The sequence below is a fragment of the Chelonia mydas genome, chromosome 1, assembly GCF_015237465.2.
Source record: "Chelonia mydas isolate rCheMyd1 chromosome 1, rCheMyd1.pri.v2, whole genome shotgun sequence".
In the NCBI taxonomy this organism is placed as follows: Eukaryota; Metazoa; Chordata; order Testudines; family Cheloniidae; genus Chelonia; species Chelonia mydas.
This window is the reverse complement of record NC_057849.1, coordinates 92480445-92498130: the sequence shown is the minus strand read 5'-3', so window position 1 is coordinate 92498130 and position 17686 is coordinate 92480445. Positions and strand designations below refer to the sequence as shown.

At 37.6% G+C, this 17686-nt stretch overlaps 1 protein-coding gene across 1 annotated transcript in view; it reads right to left on the bottom strand.

The window, feature by feature from the left end:
• GPC5 (glypican 5) overlaps window positions 1–17686 on the bottom strand; it is a 545513-nt gene that overhangs the window by 117240 nt on the left and 410587 nt on the right. The gene's annotated exons all lie outside the window — the stretch shown is intronic.

Below are 17686 nucleotides of genomic sequence, written 5' to 3'. Positions count from 1 at the left end.
GGATGTGACTAAAATCTCATGAAAGTTTAGCCTAAGATGGTGGAACTCATGTAAGGATAGCTAATCTTATTTTCACCAGGGAACTGAAATGTGGTCTAGATGAAATTACTATAAGGTGGGGGCATAAATGGTTGAAAAACTCTACTCAAAGAGTAATTATCAATTGTTCACTGTCATATGAGGAGGAGTTACCAGCACTTTGGAGGACAGGATTAGAATTCAAAATGACCTTGATAAATTGGAGAATCGTCTGAAATCAAGATGAAATTCAATAAAGACAAGTGCAAAGTACTTCACTTAGGAAGGAAAAAATCAAACGCACAACTACAAAATAAGGAATATCTGGCTAGGCAGCAGTACTGCTGAAAAAGATCTATGGGTTAGAGTAGCTCACAAATTAAATATGAACCAACAATGTGAGGCAGTTGCAAAAAACACTAATACCATTCTGGGGTGTATTAACAGGAGTGTTGCATGTACGACAAAGGTGGTAATTGTCTGGCTTTACTTGGCACTGGTGAGACCTCAGCTGGAGTACTGTGTCTCATTCTGAGCACCACACTTCAAGAAAGATCTGGACAAACTGGAGAGAGTCCAGAGAAGAGCAGATTTGAGGACTTCAGTAGCTCAGACATAGGTGAGAGGTTTATTGCAGGAGTGGGTGGGTGAGATTCTGGGCCTGCATTGTGCAGGAGGTCAGACTAGATGATCATAATGGTCCCTTCTGACCTTAATATCTATGAATCTATGAATAAACATTTATCAAACAGTCAATAAAATGCCAGGACAATCAGAACCAAGCACTTCCCAAAGTACCCAGCCAGGTCCAGGACAACGGATTAGCAAAACTGAATAACTTTCATGTGTGAAAGTCTGAGCAATTTAAAATGACATTCTACTTTTTTTTTTTTTTTTTTTTTTGCTGTTTGGTGTTCTGTAATGTAATTTAAATGAAAATCCAGGATTATAACGGCAATGCAGGGTATTAAATACAAAGTGTTTGTAATTTAACTTTCGTGTGCTTAGGAAATGCTAAATAGTTATTGTGACTTTTTTTCTGTATTGTAGTTTAAATAAATTACCAGAACAACTGAAACTGGTGTGATTATAGTGCATTATTTTGACAAATAAATCTTTAATATTTTGGCACATAATCCCCCTAGAAGTAACATTATTTAATGTAACCAATGTATATACTCAGATGAGGAGAGCATTCTTTTACTGTTTATAGCTAATTCTGTTTGAGGAAAAGAATATGCAAAGGCATGAAAAGCAAGCCAGTGAAGAAAGCAAACTGCAAACTGAATTTTCCCTGATAAGACAGACAGAGCTATCTTGGATTGTTTCCCTTTATTAACTAGTACATCTTAATGGCATAGCTCATTCACTGTCCTTCAAGAACAAAACAGCCTGAGAAATTAGTGAAAAGGTTTATCAACATGGAATTGCTCACAGGATTAAATGAGTGCAAGCAGTTTCCACGACTCTACAAGCTGTTTCTTTATAACAATATGGTGAATTACTGTCATTCCCATGATTGGTGGACCTCTGTCCCGCCCTTACTGAAGTCAATGGGAATTTGGTCTGTAGCATTTAGACACAGCTCAATAAATTATTTGTCCTGTTTATGACTAAAACTCGTTGGGAATTTTCCTACTAAACTTATATTTTGGTCAGAAAATGCCAGTTGGTCAAAACTGAAATAGTTTATGGAAACATTTTTGTTTTGACAAACATCCACCAAACATCTGCTAAACATATGTAAGGTTCCATCAGAAACCTGCATTGTTTCCTGCCTGTTCATCTAATGGGCTGCAAGTGAGACCAGGCTGCCAGGGTCCAGAGCTTCGAAGTAGCCCTGCTATGCAGGCTGTCCTAGGGCTGGGGATCCCAGGACTTCCTGCGTCCAGAGGCAGATTATGGTTTTGTGGGGCCTTGGGCCAGAGCAAGTTGGGGCCCCTCCCCACCCCTTCCACCTGCAGTCTACTCCGACACCCCTTGTCCCCGTGCACTTACCCCATTTCCCCAGCAGGAGTGCTGGGCAGGCAGAGTGGGTCAGGGCATGGGGGACACCCATTTTTACAGGACCCCCCAATTGGTCGGGGCCCCTGAGCACACGCCCTGTTGGCCCAGTGGCTAATCCGCCACTGCCTGCAGCTAAGGTTCTGGGAAAGCCCCAGTAACCTGGTAGCCCTTCCTTGAGCTCTCAGGGCTTCCAGGCTCTCCTCGCTGTCGCCCCTGAATCCCTAGGCACAGGGTGAGGAGTTCCCTGGAGTTAGGACAGACAGCTGCTCAGTTTCATTTTGGAAAATATCTAATCAAAATGTTTCAGTTTTCCCCCAATTTTTTTTTTTTAGAATTTCCTTTGTGCTGGAAATTTTGAAAGTGTAGTTTTGTTTGGGATCCAGAACTAAAATATTTTCGAAATGTTGGAATTTCCAGGTTTCAACCAGCTCTGTTTTGGATAACCTGGCCCCTAACTAAGTGATTGACTATGGGGTCACTTAAGATATTATTAGTCTAACCAATTCCATTGGATGAAATGCAGGACGAGGACTTTCTAGCTACACTTTCTTATGGTCGAAAACAACAGCTTTTTGCTTTATGTTATAAAGGTTAGTTTTAACAGATTATGTACATTAAACTCTATATTGCTTTAACAGTGAACTGTTTTATTATGGCCAGTCTAGTAAAATCAAAAAGGGGACTTGTTACTTAGAACCGGGCCCTGCTTGGTGATCTCTCTTGCCACAAAGGGCAAAACAAGAGTTGTTCTCTCTTGCCACAGAGGTCAGGACAAGAGGCAGTGGGTTCAAACTACAGCATAGCATATTTAGATGAAATCTCAGGAAAAACTTCCTAACTGTAAGAATAGGGGAACAATGGAACTGACTGCCTCGGAAGGTTGTAGAAGCTCCTTTATTGGAGGTTTTCAAAAGGAGGCTTAGACACAACAAATACATTCACACACAACAAATGCGTCTTGGCAGGGGCTTAGCCTAAATGACCCTTGTGGTCCCCTCTACCCTATTATTCTATGATTCTATAAGTTCCTGTCCCAAGGTGGTGAGCACCTTCAGTTCACTAAACAGCTTTCAAAGGGCTCTCAGTATCTTTTAGCATTATGTCTTTAAAAAGAGAATCATAAGGGCAAGGGGCTTTTTATGCAAATCCAAGTATTCACTTCAGAAAGACTAGTCTTGATGTATTTCCTTGCAAATTCTGCATACTCGTTTGCAATCAAAATATCTTATCTTTGTTCAAAGTGCTGTCAGCTTTGGTAAAGGGTCCTCCACCTGACATAAGGTACAATATGAATTCCACTCTTGTTCTTAAAGAACGAAAATCCAAATTATATTTCCACATTCTTGATGAGTTAGTGCCCACATTCTAGTTAAGTTTTGGGCTAAATGGTTGGAAGCTATCCAAAAAATACTATTTAATGGCATTTAAACAGAATTTTTTTAAAAATAAAGCTCATAGGATAATGTCCACTCCTTGACAAATGTTACTAAGTTAAATAGTCTAGCTTAGAGATACCTATCATTCCTCAAGTACTGATAGCCATGTTAAGTGAAAATTCTTATTCAAGGTCACATACATTTTAGATAAATTAAAACCATGTTTTGACTCTTTGTTGTCAGGTTAACCTTACCTGAATTGACTTCAGTTTCTTTGCAGGGGTCCCATTACCCCATAATCTTTTCCAGTTGCTGTGGAACAGCATGAAAAAGATGCTTGAGGTTGCATCCTTAATTATTTGGTAATTAACATGTATCATTTAATTGTTTATATAGCAACTTTGATACCAGCTTAGCTTTATCTACCAGACAGGGAACAAAGGATACTTCCCAAGAAGGCCTTTCGATAGAAACAGCTTCATTTTCATCAAATCCTGATAGCCTAAATAAAGTGAGGTACATTACAGCACTGGGTCTCAGTCCTGACTGAAATACATAATTGCAGGACAAAACAATTAAGCCCCTACCCTATAGAAACATGAGCACACACTTTACATGTGATAAGTCCATTTAACTATATGGGACTACTCAAGCATGTAAATTTAAGTACAGATATACATTTTCACAGGGTCAGGGACTTATGCAATTGGGTTTCAGAGGGCTAAACAATCATCTGCCACAGAGGAACCCCTGGGACATTTGCATAGGGGCCTACAAAATTGATCATGGAGAATTACCAGGAGATCTCCCCTTGTGATGTGAAGGATCTGGGGAAGGGGAAGGGGTAGAAAGTCTGGCCTCCAAACCCCATGGTTCCTGGGAATCCACTGTGAGGGAAGCCCCTAGATTAACAAACAGGAGGCACAACATGGAACAATAAACAGAGGGAATAATTGGAGAAGAGAATCTCCAACATTGACACCATCTGCTCACATGAAAAGAAATGTTCTCGATTTGTGCTTAGGAGGACACATTTCAAAAATATGTTGCTATGCCCTGGAAAATTAACAGTATTTTTCATTTAACGAAATGGTTTCTCACTACATTAAAAGGGATGCAGAGAAGAAAGTTATTTTTAAAAATCTGTGGTAAACAAGGTCAAGCTGTCTACAATTAATAATGGGAGGGTGGGTTTTGCAAAAGCACCTGACTGATTTATGAGCACAACTCCCTTTGATTTAAGCACTTTTGAAAATCCAAACCTTGGGAAATATTTTTCTTACTAGATATAACAGTTTTTTGTAACAAACAGCCTCTATAAATGTTAACAGCATACGGTATTTTTATTCCTGTGAAAGGAGAAGATGTAGCAGTATAGTGGATGCTCAGGCAATCCAAAAATACTTACACTATCAGTCCTAATTCCAGTTATTTCTCAACTTTCTATCATATCATCTCTCTAATCTATCAAGCAGACAATGTATTCTAAAACCTTTGCATTTGTAGCACTTGGGTAAAAGCTATCAAAACTGATAAATAAGAAGGAACCAGTATCTTTCATTCTTAATTTCTAGAAAAGAAATTGATTGGAGAAAAGTGCAATAAATACATCAGTCACCTTAAGTTGTGACAATGGTGGTACAATGGCCAGAGACTGTCAGCAGCATATATAACAAATAGAAACATGGGGAATCTGATAACAATGAGTATAAATTGGCAGTTGGGAAACGCAGGCAATTGATAAAGGAAGCTAAAGATATCACTGAAAATTCTATGGCCAGTATGGTTAAGAATAAGAAGGAATTCTTTAAATATATCAGGAACAAATGAAATTCTAGCAACGGGGTCTGTCCAATATTAGATAAAGATGGCAACACTGTCAATTGTGATGCAGAAATAACAAAATAGTCAGTAGTCAACAGTATTTCTTTTCTGTGTTTGGAAAGAAGCAGGATGATATATTCATATCTTAAAGTGATAAAGAACTACTTTCTATGCCCTCAGTGACTTGTAAAACAGCAACTATTACATTTAAACATTTTAAAGTCTCCAGGACCAGATAACCTGAACCAAAGTCTAGTTAAACAAAATCGTTGAGGAGCTCTCTAAACCCACTAATATCAATTTTTAACAAACAGTGTAAGTTCCAGAGGACTGTGAAAAGCTCATATTTATAAAGTGTAAATTAGATGAAATGGGTAAGTAGAGGACTATTTGCTTGACATTGATCAGACGCAAAATCATTGAAAGGCTGGTATGGGACACAATCAGTAAAGAATCCAAGGATGGCAGTATAATTAGTGTCAATCATCATGATTTTATGGAAAAAAAGGTCTTGTCAAACAAACTTGATATTGATTTTGATGTGATTACAAGTTTGGTTGCTACAGGTAACTGTGTTGACATAATATATACATAGTCTTCTGTAAGGCAATATGTTATTTTGATAAAACATACTATACAAAAATCAGTGTAGCCCATATTCAATGGATTAAAAACTAGTAGACTGATAGATTGCTAAAACTATTTGTAAATGGGAAACAGTCATCCACTGGAGGTCTTAGTGCAGTGGAGCAGGGATCTGTTCTTTGCCCTTTGTCAAAGATCTGAAAGAAAATATAAAACCATCACTGGTAAATTCTGCAGATGGCACAGACATAGATGGTTTTATAATGATGGGGAGCAGGTCTGATATGTATCCCAACCTAGATTGCTTGATAATGTGGGCTTATTTCAACAATGTGCATTTTAATACAGCCAAATGCAAGGTCATGAATCTAGGAATAAAAAAATGTAGTGAGAATCAAGATATAATGTGGTGACACTGAAAAGGATTTCAGGATAATAGTAGATAACCAGCTGAACATGAGCTCCCAGTGCAATGCTGTGGATAAGGGGGTAGATGCAATGTTCAAATGTATAAGCAAGGGAATATCAAAGAGGAGTAGGGAAGTGGTATTACCTCTGTATACCACATTAGTGAGTCCATTACTGGGATACTTTTTCTTGTTCTGGTGTCCATGTTTCAAAAGGATATTTAATAATTAGAGAGGATTCAGAAAAGAGCTACAAGAATGAGCTGATGTATGGAAAACAAGCTTTATAGCAAAAAAAGACCCCAGAAGCTCAATCTATTTAGTTTATCCAAGAGAAAAGCTACTTACACAGGGATTTCTGACAGTAGGCAGCTCTTTAACTTGCAAGCAAAAGGTATAATGAGATTGAATTGTGGGAAGCTGTGGATAGACAAAGTCACAGTAGACATAGGGCACACATTTGTGAGGATAACTAACCACTGGAACAAATTACTTAGAGATGTGGTGTATTTCCCATCACAAAAAAATCAAGACTGGATATTTTTATAAAATATATGTTATATGTAACTATGTTCTATATCTCAAAATAGAAGTTATGGCTTGATGCAAAATTAATGGGTAAGGTTAAAGGTCCCTTCCAGCCTTAAAATCTATATGTCAATGACCTTTGTAAAATCTAGGAATCATATAGCCAGACAAATATTGTCCTGCATTACAGATGCTAACATGGAACTCATAGGATGGGAGGATTTCCAGCTGATATTTGCATTCAGGAAGGAATTCCCTTTGTTTTGGTTAGATGGAGGTTTTGTCTTCTGCAGGAGCTAAAGGGTTTTTCTTTTCTCCAGCCCCGCCCATTTGCTTTCATAAAAAAAAAAACATAAAACACAGTAAATTAATACTTCAGCTGTTTGTTGTTAGAAACACAATACTCTTTAAGATCAACCACACAGAGGCCAGACCTGACCTATCTGGAAGAGAGCTAATACTGTAATGGTTGTGAAATTTTCCTGAGCAGAACTCAGAGGGAAGCAGAGATGGAGAGCAAAGGTCTTTGTAGTATATGCAGGTGGAAACTGTTCAAATTATACAAGGCAGTTAGCTAGCTGAGAAAAGTTTGACTGGACATGGGGGAGGATGGAAAAGAAAGTATTAACACTCTGCCTTCTAAAATCATGCTACAGAAGCACACCAAATGTACAATATGTACATCATACAAATACATATTATTTGTCCCAAACAGAGTAGCTCCTAAGAAATGTGAACCTCAAGCCTTGTAAAAATGCAGTGATTGCTTTAGGCCCGCTTTCCAAAGGATTCTGTAAGGGAATTCAAGCTCAGCAGAATGTTAGTAGAGAGACTACCAGTATGTAAGTAGGTTGGTGTATGTGCAGAATCATCAGGTAATAACTCTCTGCTGCTTAGTTGGCTGATTCAAGAAGGGGCAGGGGGAAGGTGCTAATTCTCTGCCATCCATCCTTCTGAAGCAATGACTTCAGGAAAGGTCATGAACTGATTTAACTAATTAAATGTTTTCACCTTTAATTCTGCCACCTAATGTTTCTATACAGAATTGCAAGGAATTTTGAACTAAGTTCTTCCCCCAATCCCCCCCATAAATACTACACACACAGCCAAACCCGAGTTTCACTGAAGTAAGTGTTAAAACTCCAAGTGACTTCATTGGGAACAGAATTTGATCCATAGGTTCCTTGAAAAAAAAAGGGGGAGGGGGGTTGATATGCTAACTTATGTAGTTTTAAATGGCAGCCATTGTGGAAAAATTAAAAGTTAATATTTTCTTTACTGTTCCCTGCATACTCTTATTGGGCGTTGATTCCTTCAGAGCATTTCACTTTAAATAATGTAATGTAAATATTCAGAAATTATAGAGGATGAATTGACCTTCAACATCTTAGCATTACATAATTTGAGGACAAATGTTCCTAAACTGATATAAACAGGCAAAATGTTACAGAGCTATATTGCAATGCTCATTGTACACCTGAAAATCCAACACAGAAAACTGCAATTTGCTCATCCTCTGAAAAGGCAAGTGTCTTGCATAATGGAACAGTCTAATTCCAAATAGTTCAATCTCAAAAGCTAATTTAAACTTTTTTATGGACTTGAGAAACAGATCTTTGAAGGTTCTTAATGAGATTATGCTCATTCATAATAGCAACAGGACAGATAATCTTTTCCAATTTTCCTTTTGCATCCAATGGGTAATTATAGAGAACAGAAAGTCTTGTTCGGATTGTGCATATGGATTTGAATTTTTTTCCTGTTAGATGAAATGGAGACATTATATTCACAGCCATTCATGGAATCAATAGCAAAATTAATGCATCTGTCTTGAACGCATCATATATACCTATGCTTACAAGGTCATATATGCACCCTCCAGCCACATATGGATACCCTACTTAAGCGATGAATGCAAAAGAAAATGTAAGAGATCAAAACTGGGACAAGTTTAAAGCAATCCAAGGTGAATTAATAGACTGAAGATTCATTTGCACATACTGTCAACTTTCAAAAGTCTTTCTTACTATACCAGAGTAAGCAAGTAAGACTACAGGATCCACTCAGGAGTCAGTGATAGACAGGAACAAAAGATTTGCCCTACTGGATCAGACTCATAATCCATATACTCTAGTATCATGTCACCAACCTGGTCAGCACCAAATGCTTGACAGGAAGTAGAAGAAATAAATAAAGAGATTGGTTTAAATCCTGAAGCATGAGGTTTAGTAACCCTTCTAAAAACATTGTAATCATTATTAATTAGTGTAACTTTTGGATATTATTGACATCCATATAAATATCCAGTACCTCTTTGAATCTTTCTTAGTTCTTAGCCTCATTGTGTGGCACTGAGTTCCACAATTTAATTCTACACTGTGTGAACAAAAATGTTGATCAGTTTTTAAATATGCTACCTTTCAGTTTCACTGATTGTCCCCTTATTGTGTTATAAGACAGAGAGAACAGAAATTCCTGATCCACCTTTGCTATACCATTCATTATTTTACATACACATGTTCCAACGTATTCATCTTTTTTCTAAGATAAACAATCCCAACTTTTCAATTTATCGTCATATGAGAGTTTTTCATTCCCTAGCCATCCTGGCCACCTTTTTCTGAACTCTCTCCAATCCTACAATATCTTTTTTGACATGACAGACCAGTACGGCAGAGTATTCCAGATGAGGGAGAACCATTGATTCGTATAATATCATTAGAATAGTCTCTACATTATTCTCCATCCAATTCCTTATGCAACCACAGTTAGGCTTGCTTTTTTTGACTGCTGCTGTGCATTAAGCAGAGGTCTTGTTTGAGGTGTCCAAAGTGATGCTCAGGTCCTTTTCCTGAGTTGATGTTAGTTTAGAATCCTGTACGGTATATGAATATTTCTGCTTTTTCCCTCCAATGTGCATTATTTTGAATGTATAAACACTGAATTTCTTCTGCCATCATATTGCCCATTCAGCTAGCTTGGGTAGGTTCCTCTGAAGTTCCTCACTGTCCACTCTAGAACTTGACTACTATACATAATTTTCTGAGACCTCTAAGTTTTAGTACTTCACAGCTCACCCCCTTTTTGAGATCCTTAACATATTAAATGGTTCTGATCTTCTCCACTTTAGCTTTTTACTTAAGCATGAGTTGGTTTGAAAAATGAAATTCCTGCCATACAGTGTATTACCCATTATCTTAATATAGGAGTCAACAGCCACAAAGTTAATTGAGGTTAAATATGACAGTGTTGAACTGTGTTTCAATTAAATTTTCTTCCACTAGACCACATCTTCAAGAATCCATTAATCTTTCACTCTTCCTCATTCAAGACCTTTACCCCAGTCACAGTGATCACCCTCCAGCAAAGAAGGGTTGGATATAACTCCCTCCAGAGACTGTCAATACTGCTTGCTGAGAGACAGCAAAGTACTTACTTGTTCCCAACCCTTTTTGACCTTTACATTCGGCAATGGATTTGGCAGGGGATACAAACACAGATTATGCACAGCCTCTATCAGGGCTACATGGAGGTTTTTGGGCAAAATCTTAACTGAGGCCCCTCAGCTTTCAAAAAAAAAATACCACTGAGGGGAGGCCTCCTGTGTGTGTGGGCATGTGTGTGTGTGGGCGTGCACGCAAGTGGATGTGGGCATGCATGCATGTGTTGGAGTATGAGATCACTCCCCAGATGTGGCTCCTGTCCTGAAGAACTAGGACCAGCTCCCTACTCTGGATGATGTGACCTGGTGGGTGGGGTTGCAGTGTCTCTCTTTTGACCCAGCAATCCATCCACCATCAATGGAGAGGCTGCTGGGCAATTTAAATGATGCTGCAATCCCATGCACCAGGTCGCAATACCCAGACTGGGGAGCCAGCCAGAGTAGCCTTCTTGTTTTGGGGGCTCTCAAATGGGCCCTTTTGTTCCCCCACTCTAGGTGGCCCTGGCAGACCACACTTCTTAGTCTGACCTAATTAATGAGTTTCATATCAGGTTTTCTTAACTATGAAATCTTACTTGCTACTGAAATTACCAAATTTTGCTTAAAAGAAATCTTTAGTAATAGCTGGAAATATTTTCACTCCTACTGTTGATTTTTAACAGATAGGCATGGCTACCTCAAATGTGCTACTTAGTATTCTTTTCATTAGGTTGCACTCTGTAGAGTAATTTATGTAATGTGTTATCATAGAATCATAGAATATCAGGGTTGGAAGGGACCTCAGGAAGTCATCTAGTCCAACCCCCTGCTCAAAGCAGGACCAATCACCAACTAAATCATCCCAACCAGGGCTTTGTCAAGCCTGACCTTAAAAATCTCTAAGGAAGGAGATTCCACCACCTCCCTAGGTAACGCATTCCAGTGCTTCACTACCCTCCTAGTGAAATAGTTTTTCCTAATATCCAACCTAAACCTCCCCCACTGCAACTTGAGACCATTACTCTTCGTTCTGTCATCTGCTACCACTGAGAACAGTTTAGAACAAGCAAGGATATTATTATTGAGGCAATCCCTTGATTTAAGACAAACTGTGAATTACTACAGAGAGAAAGTTCAGTCATTTTGGTCAGCATCTCATTTTTGCAATTTAATGAACTGCTCCCACTGACAGGATACTTATTCATAAGTGAATATGAATATTGAGGGGAATATTATTTACACAGAAAGTTAACAGATGAATAGAAATATGATATTATTATTTTCATGTAAAACATCTGCTAGCTCTGCTTTCTGCTTTTTTTACATGGTGATGTTCACAACGGGAAAAAACAAACGAACAAAAAACAACCCGGTAATTTATCTCCCAGATTTTATGGAGGCCAATAAAGATACAAACAGAAACTGTGAACTTTTCTCTGTGCAGTATTCACCAGCCATCCAGTTCACAGAATAGTGAGACAGAGCCATGGGTCCATGGCAGCCTATACTACTGCATAAATATGTTATTACGAACAAACTGGATAATTTTTAAGGTCAGTAGTTTCATTCCCCAGAACAGCACTTTGCATGAAAGAAACTTTTAGGTCACTCATTCAGATTTTAGTGAATGCCAGTCATATAAAAATAGGATAATTAGAGCACTGAGATCTGTATCAGTGGCTACTGACTTTTCTGTACATACTGTATGAATAAAGGAATATTTAAGAAACTTGCTTGGTGGAGAGATTATAGTATACAAATGTGATTGACAGCTGATCTTGAGAATGTCAGTACTGCCCTCGTGAAGTTGTTTAATATTTTAAAGTGATATAAATCATTATAAACTTCAAATAAAATGACACGATTTAATGCCAGTGTTTGTGAAACACCACAATTTCACGTCATCATAAGCAGCACACATGCAGGATTTCAGTAAATTACCAAAAAGCTATATCTGAAAAAGGATGGTAAAATAAATTATTACATAATAGAAACTGTACAGTAAAAATATACATATATGTAACATAATATCAGTGAAGAACTCAAACCTTTCACTTCCGCACAACAGACACTATTAGGAAATGATGGGGAAACAAACAAAAACCATCCTGCTATAGGACACAGAATAAAATGGGAAAAATTCAAAATGAATACAAGATGTTTTAATATTTCATACCTGTGGCAAAACCAACATTTTTCTTGCTAACAATTAAGGGTTTTTCGTTTTGCTTTTGGTACATCCTCACAAAAGAGTGGAGGGTATAAAGAATGGTCCACATTGTCGTGCACGATACTGTAGATCGTTTAGTTGGGACTGAGAATACAGAGTATGAAGAATAAACGTTCTTTTATGATAAGCTATTTATATCTTCGCAGGTGAATCTCCCCCTTCATTTGCAACATAATCTGGCACCAATGGGACTATTTTCCTTCAACAGATGGGACTCTATCCCCATCTCTTAATTCAATAAGTGGGGAAAGGTCACTATAGGAGGGAATATGTCTTCAGAAGCAGCATGTAAAAAGAGATGTAAATCCAGTAGATAATATCCACGAGGTCTTTTTCTTTTCAAATACATATCAATGGGAGTAATTGTGAACAACAGAATAAAATTTATTGTGGTATTGTAGATTATGAATTTGTCAGAGTTCTTCCAATTTATAAAAGTGAATGATCATCCTAATTAAGGACCATAATATTTATGCTGATAAGTAATGTAATATTTTATTCATTGCATATTGTATGCAAGCACTTAATATATGAATAGTTCATTTTTCATTTTCAATGAGTACAGTATTTCCTAATTCACATTGAGTATGTGAAGATAAGAAATATGTATGCAACAATGCGCTCAATGGTTACTCTATAACTCAAGCATTGACAACACTTATTAGGGATGCCACTTTATTCTATCATTGTCTTCTAATTATGGGCTCACATCATCACTGGTACCTAGAGATACATTTGGCACCAGTGTGGCTTATGGTGATCACCCACTTGAGACTGTCTTAAATTATGCAAATCAAAACTCTCATATTTTTGTCAGTGCCATCTTTTCCATTCTTGTATCACAAGTTTCTTAACAGTCACTGTGCACCTATCACTAGATTCAAATCCCACTGAAGTCAATTAAGATACTTTAATTGATTTCAATGGGTTTTGGATCAGGTCTCTGATGGGAGCACAGGCTATAAATCAAATTGTTTTCCCCCAAAAAACTTCAGTTCAGAGGTGCTCCTAATAAGCAAATAATTTTATAACATTTTTACTATACACATGAAGCAATCAAAAGGTAGAAAACTGAGTTAATTCCTTTGTTTCAGAGTTTTGTTTTTATTTTTTAATTATTACAGGCAGAAAGGAATTGTTTGGTAGCATTCCCTTAATCAACTACTTCATCTCATGTTGTTTCAATATACTGCAACTTGGTTAACAGGTGGCTAGATCCTTCCACCATTATAGCAGTCAGTAGAAAATATGCCATTGTCTCAAGACAGAATATGATAGGGCTTAATAACAGTATGGAGTGTAGGCATGAAAGGGCAAAATCTAAGACCTAACTTTTGTTTTATGAATCACTGTTGACCATAGCCATAGTTTGCAAGCCTATTAAGGGATGTGATAATGTGCTCTCTCCTTTACAGGAAAAAAAAGAGAAAGTGGCCATTTCATAGAAAGGAAGTTCAGTTACAGAAAATGATAGATTTGCTTCAGTGGTGGCAAGATTGAACAAGGATTGCATGTACCAAAAGTCAATCCTCGTGATTTGGTAGGTATGCCTTTGTATATAATTATCCAGCACTATAAATAAAAATATACTCTACTACACTTATCTCCTTCACAAGAAAGTGGCTAATGAGGACAAGTGAATTGTTAATACTTCATTAAGCAGTATTACTCAATCCATTTTAATAAAATAAAATGTGTTGCAACCTAAGCCATCTTACAATATTATACAATACTGCGTGATAAAAATAGTTGATTAACTAGTCAGCAGCTCATGAAAACCTAGCAGATTTAATCATTCATGACTCTACAGCCTATGAAGTTCATACATTAATTGATTAATGAGCACTTTTATTCATTACATTTTTATTTCAAAAGCTGAAAGATCATAGCAAACCAGAAATCTTAGTAAAACAGGACCCAGAGTTTCAGCAAGCATCTAGGATTGGTTTTTCAAAAGCAAGATTATGGTGGGGGAATGAGGAGAGAGAACTCCCTTCCCTTCATGCAACAGAATATATAGTTGGAAATCAAAATCACTAGATGGCAAACTAGAGATCAAAATGAAAACGACTATGTTGGTAAAACATTTCAGTTGTTTCCCAAGTGCTTGGGAAAGGAAGGAGATTGTCAACAGACTCTAATTTAACAGCAGAAGGAAAAATATTGCTTCCTAATCAACATTGTTAAATCTACAGGTATTCTGCATGAAGCATCTCCATTAATATCACTGGATGTGCTGGGCCAAATTTTACTTTTAATTAGGCTGGTCTAAGTGTAGGTTAGCACCCCTGTCTTCCACTAGGTGCTGGTTGGATCTCAAAGATACTCAATGGGAGTTAAGCACCAAAATACCATTGAAGATCTAAGTCTCAATTACAAAAACGACTCTTATGCTGATTGGGTAAGAGGCCTGTGGCTGAGTCTCTTTTGACCTCTCCCTGCCTCAATCACTGTCTTCTCCCTTGAAGTCTCTAATACTGTACAACTGACCAGAGACCAGCACAAACAGGGAAAACGGTCAGGGCACAGTCAGAAGCCAGTCCTTCCCTTTTATTATTATTTGCTATTTGTATTACAGTAGCACTTAGAGGCCAGGACCTCATTGTGCTATGATGCAGTGCCTGACGGGGAAGAGACAGAAAAAGGTATAAGTGTCCCACTATTCTGCTTGGCATAGGGGATAAGGTGGTTTTAAGCTACATTTATGCTCTCATGATTCCGGGTTCTGCATGAAGTCAGTTCAGCTCCCAACATTAATTGGGAGCAGTCTACAGTGGTTCCCAAGAGGTCGCTGTGGCAGCTGGGGGTTGCTGGAGCACAATGAACTCTGGCCATATTCCTTCATTTCCCCTGGAGACCAGAAGGGGTCAGTGTGGCGGCTGAGTGATATAAAGAAGCGTCACCAAAGCCAATGGTTTGGCCCTAAATCCAGAATCAGGCAGTACAATTTCTGTGATGTGTTTCTTCCAATAATACTCTTATTTCCAATTGATTTTTATATATCAGAGATATATCAGAGATCTGCCTTTAAGGAATACACTCCTAGTCCGCTACTTGAAAATTTAACAACAGCACTAACAATCCTCCTTTTCATCAACAAAAATTCATTGAACAAAACACTTCAAAGGGAAAATAAACCCTTTAAGTATTGTGTACATATGAGTTATACGGAAACTTCTGTAGAGCATGACTGACATAATTTTGTGACAGAGTAAGCAATGATGCAAGTATGACAACTGTTACACATTTCACAATCACCATTGCAGGGAGTACTTTATACACAGACAGGCATGCTGTTTGGAAAGGGACTCACTCTCAGAAGAGATAACTGATTGATTCAAGTCCTTAATGAGAATATTTTATTTTAATGAAGCAAACTGTATTACACTTTAGTCCTTATTTGATGAATATTCAGTGCTGAGTGTTCTTTGACAGACAATGCTGATGCCCCAGTCTGACATGACTGTTAAGGTGTTGTGACACTATTAGCATTTGAGCGTTTTTCATTAAATTCATTGGACCAAGTTCAGTCTTGGCATAGCTCCTGTAGCTTTAATAAGCAAGAGGGTGAAATAGAGCATGCTGCAGTCTTATTTGGGATCAGTTCAAAATTTAAGGGAAAAAGCCTTGAAATCATGGTGACTTATAATGTTGAAATCAATTGTGATACACCAAGTTATTTGTAAAAAAAATAATTGGAATGTAAAGTTATCTTTAGCATCAAACTAATTTGGAGTTAATTGTACTTCAAATCCATTTAATACCCTGAAATAAATGTTATACTTCTAATGGATGGGTATGGTTCATTAAAACAATAACTTTTTATGACTAACTTAAAGTAAAATTAATTTGTGGCTGCTGCAAGGATTGAATTCCAATAGTCTAATTTCTCTTAGACACACCATACACTTTCCAAGGACACATCTCTCAGTATGCATCATCTGACCTTACACAGGATCTAGCAGTCTTCCCTGGAAAGGGAAAGCTTTATTACAGCTATGACCTCACAACATTAGCCCTGATTCTCTGTTATGTCCAAACTGTGGAACAAAAAGTGGATTAAAATAAATTAAATGGCCCTTTTATTAGCCAACCATTAGGACTTTCAAGAAGAGTAAAAAATGAACATATCCAAATTTTAATAATGGATATGTTGAGCAGTGCAAGAGACTCACAGCTTAGACATGTTACTGCTATCAGATTAACCATTTACAAAATAACTGTTATTTTGGATATTTAGAGTTAAATTATTCTGCAAAGAGCAACCCTGATCTCATTGAAGTTAACAGGAATTTTGCCATTTACCTCAATGGGAGCAGGCTAGGGCCAATAGCATATCATGCTAATAGTACTGTATTAGATATTCTCTTGTCGAGCTGGTTGAAAAATATTTCTTGAAACTTTTCAGAAATATTTTGCTTCAATTTTTTACCAAATATTTCAATTTTGAGAAGGGGGGGAGGGAAAGGTTTTCTGGTTTTGTCTCCCTGCCCTTTTCTATCCTCTTCCCCTCCCTCCTTTAACGTTAATACTGGCTAAACTACTTACTCATTTTCCCTAAACATACTCTTGGAAATGAATGAACCATTTTTGCCAAAACTTTCAATAAATAAATAAATTAAATAAAAGCATGAGGAACAGAGCAAACATGGAATAATTATGCCCAAATGGTTATAGTATGGCAAAGTTATAAGCAAATTAAAATATATTTGAAAGCATTATAGGCAGAGCTGGCAGCTCTGCCTATAACAAACTAAGACTACTAATTAATATCTTTAAGCTCCACCCTGTCCTTATCTTGAGTTAATTGTTTGAATTTGTTACCATTGGCCGCGACTTGACACTTTCTTCAACTGCATATAGATCATCCAGGGCCAAATTAATTTCTGCCATCAACTTCATTTCAACCCTTTCCTTCTTTGTCCCCTTTGGATAGCTTAGCTCTGTCAGTGGTGCTTGTCTCCTTAATTATTTATCCAAAATGGAATAGCTACAACAAGTGAGATGAGAGACCTCCATAGACCAGTGGTTAGCGCACTCTCCTGAGAAGAGGGAAACCCCTTGTCATAAATATAAAGGGAAGGGTAACCACCTTTCTGTATACAGAACTATAAAATCCCTCCTGGCCAGAGGCAAAACCCTTTCACTTGTAAAGGGTTAAGAAGCTAAGATAACCTCGCTGGCACCTGACCAAAATGACCAATGAGGAGACAAGATACTTTCAAAGCCGGGGGAGGGGATGGGGGGGACACAAAGCCGGGGGGGTCTATCTGTGTGATGCTTTTGCCTG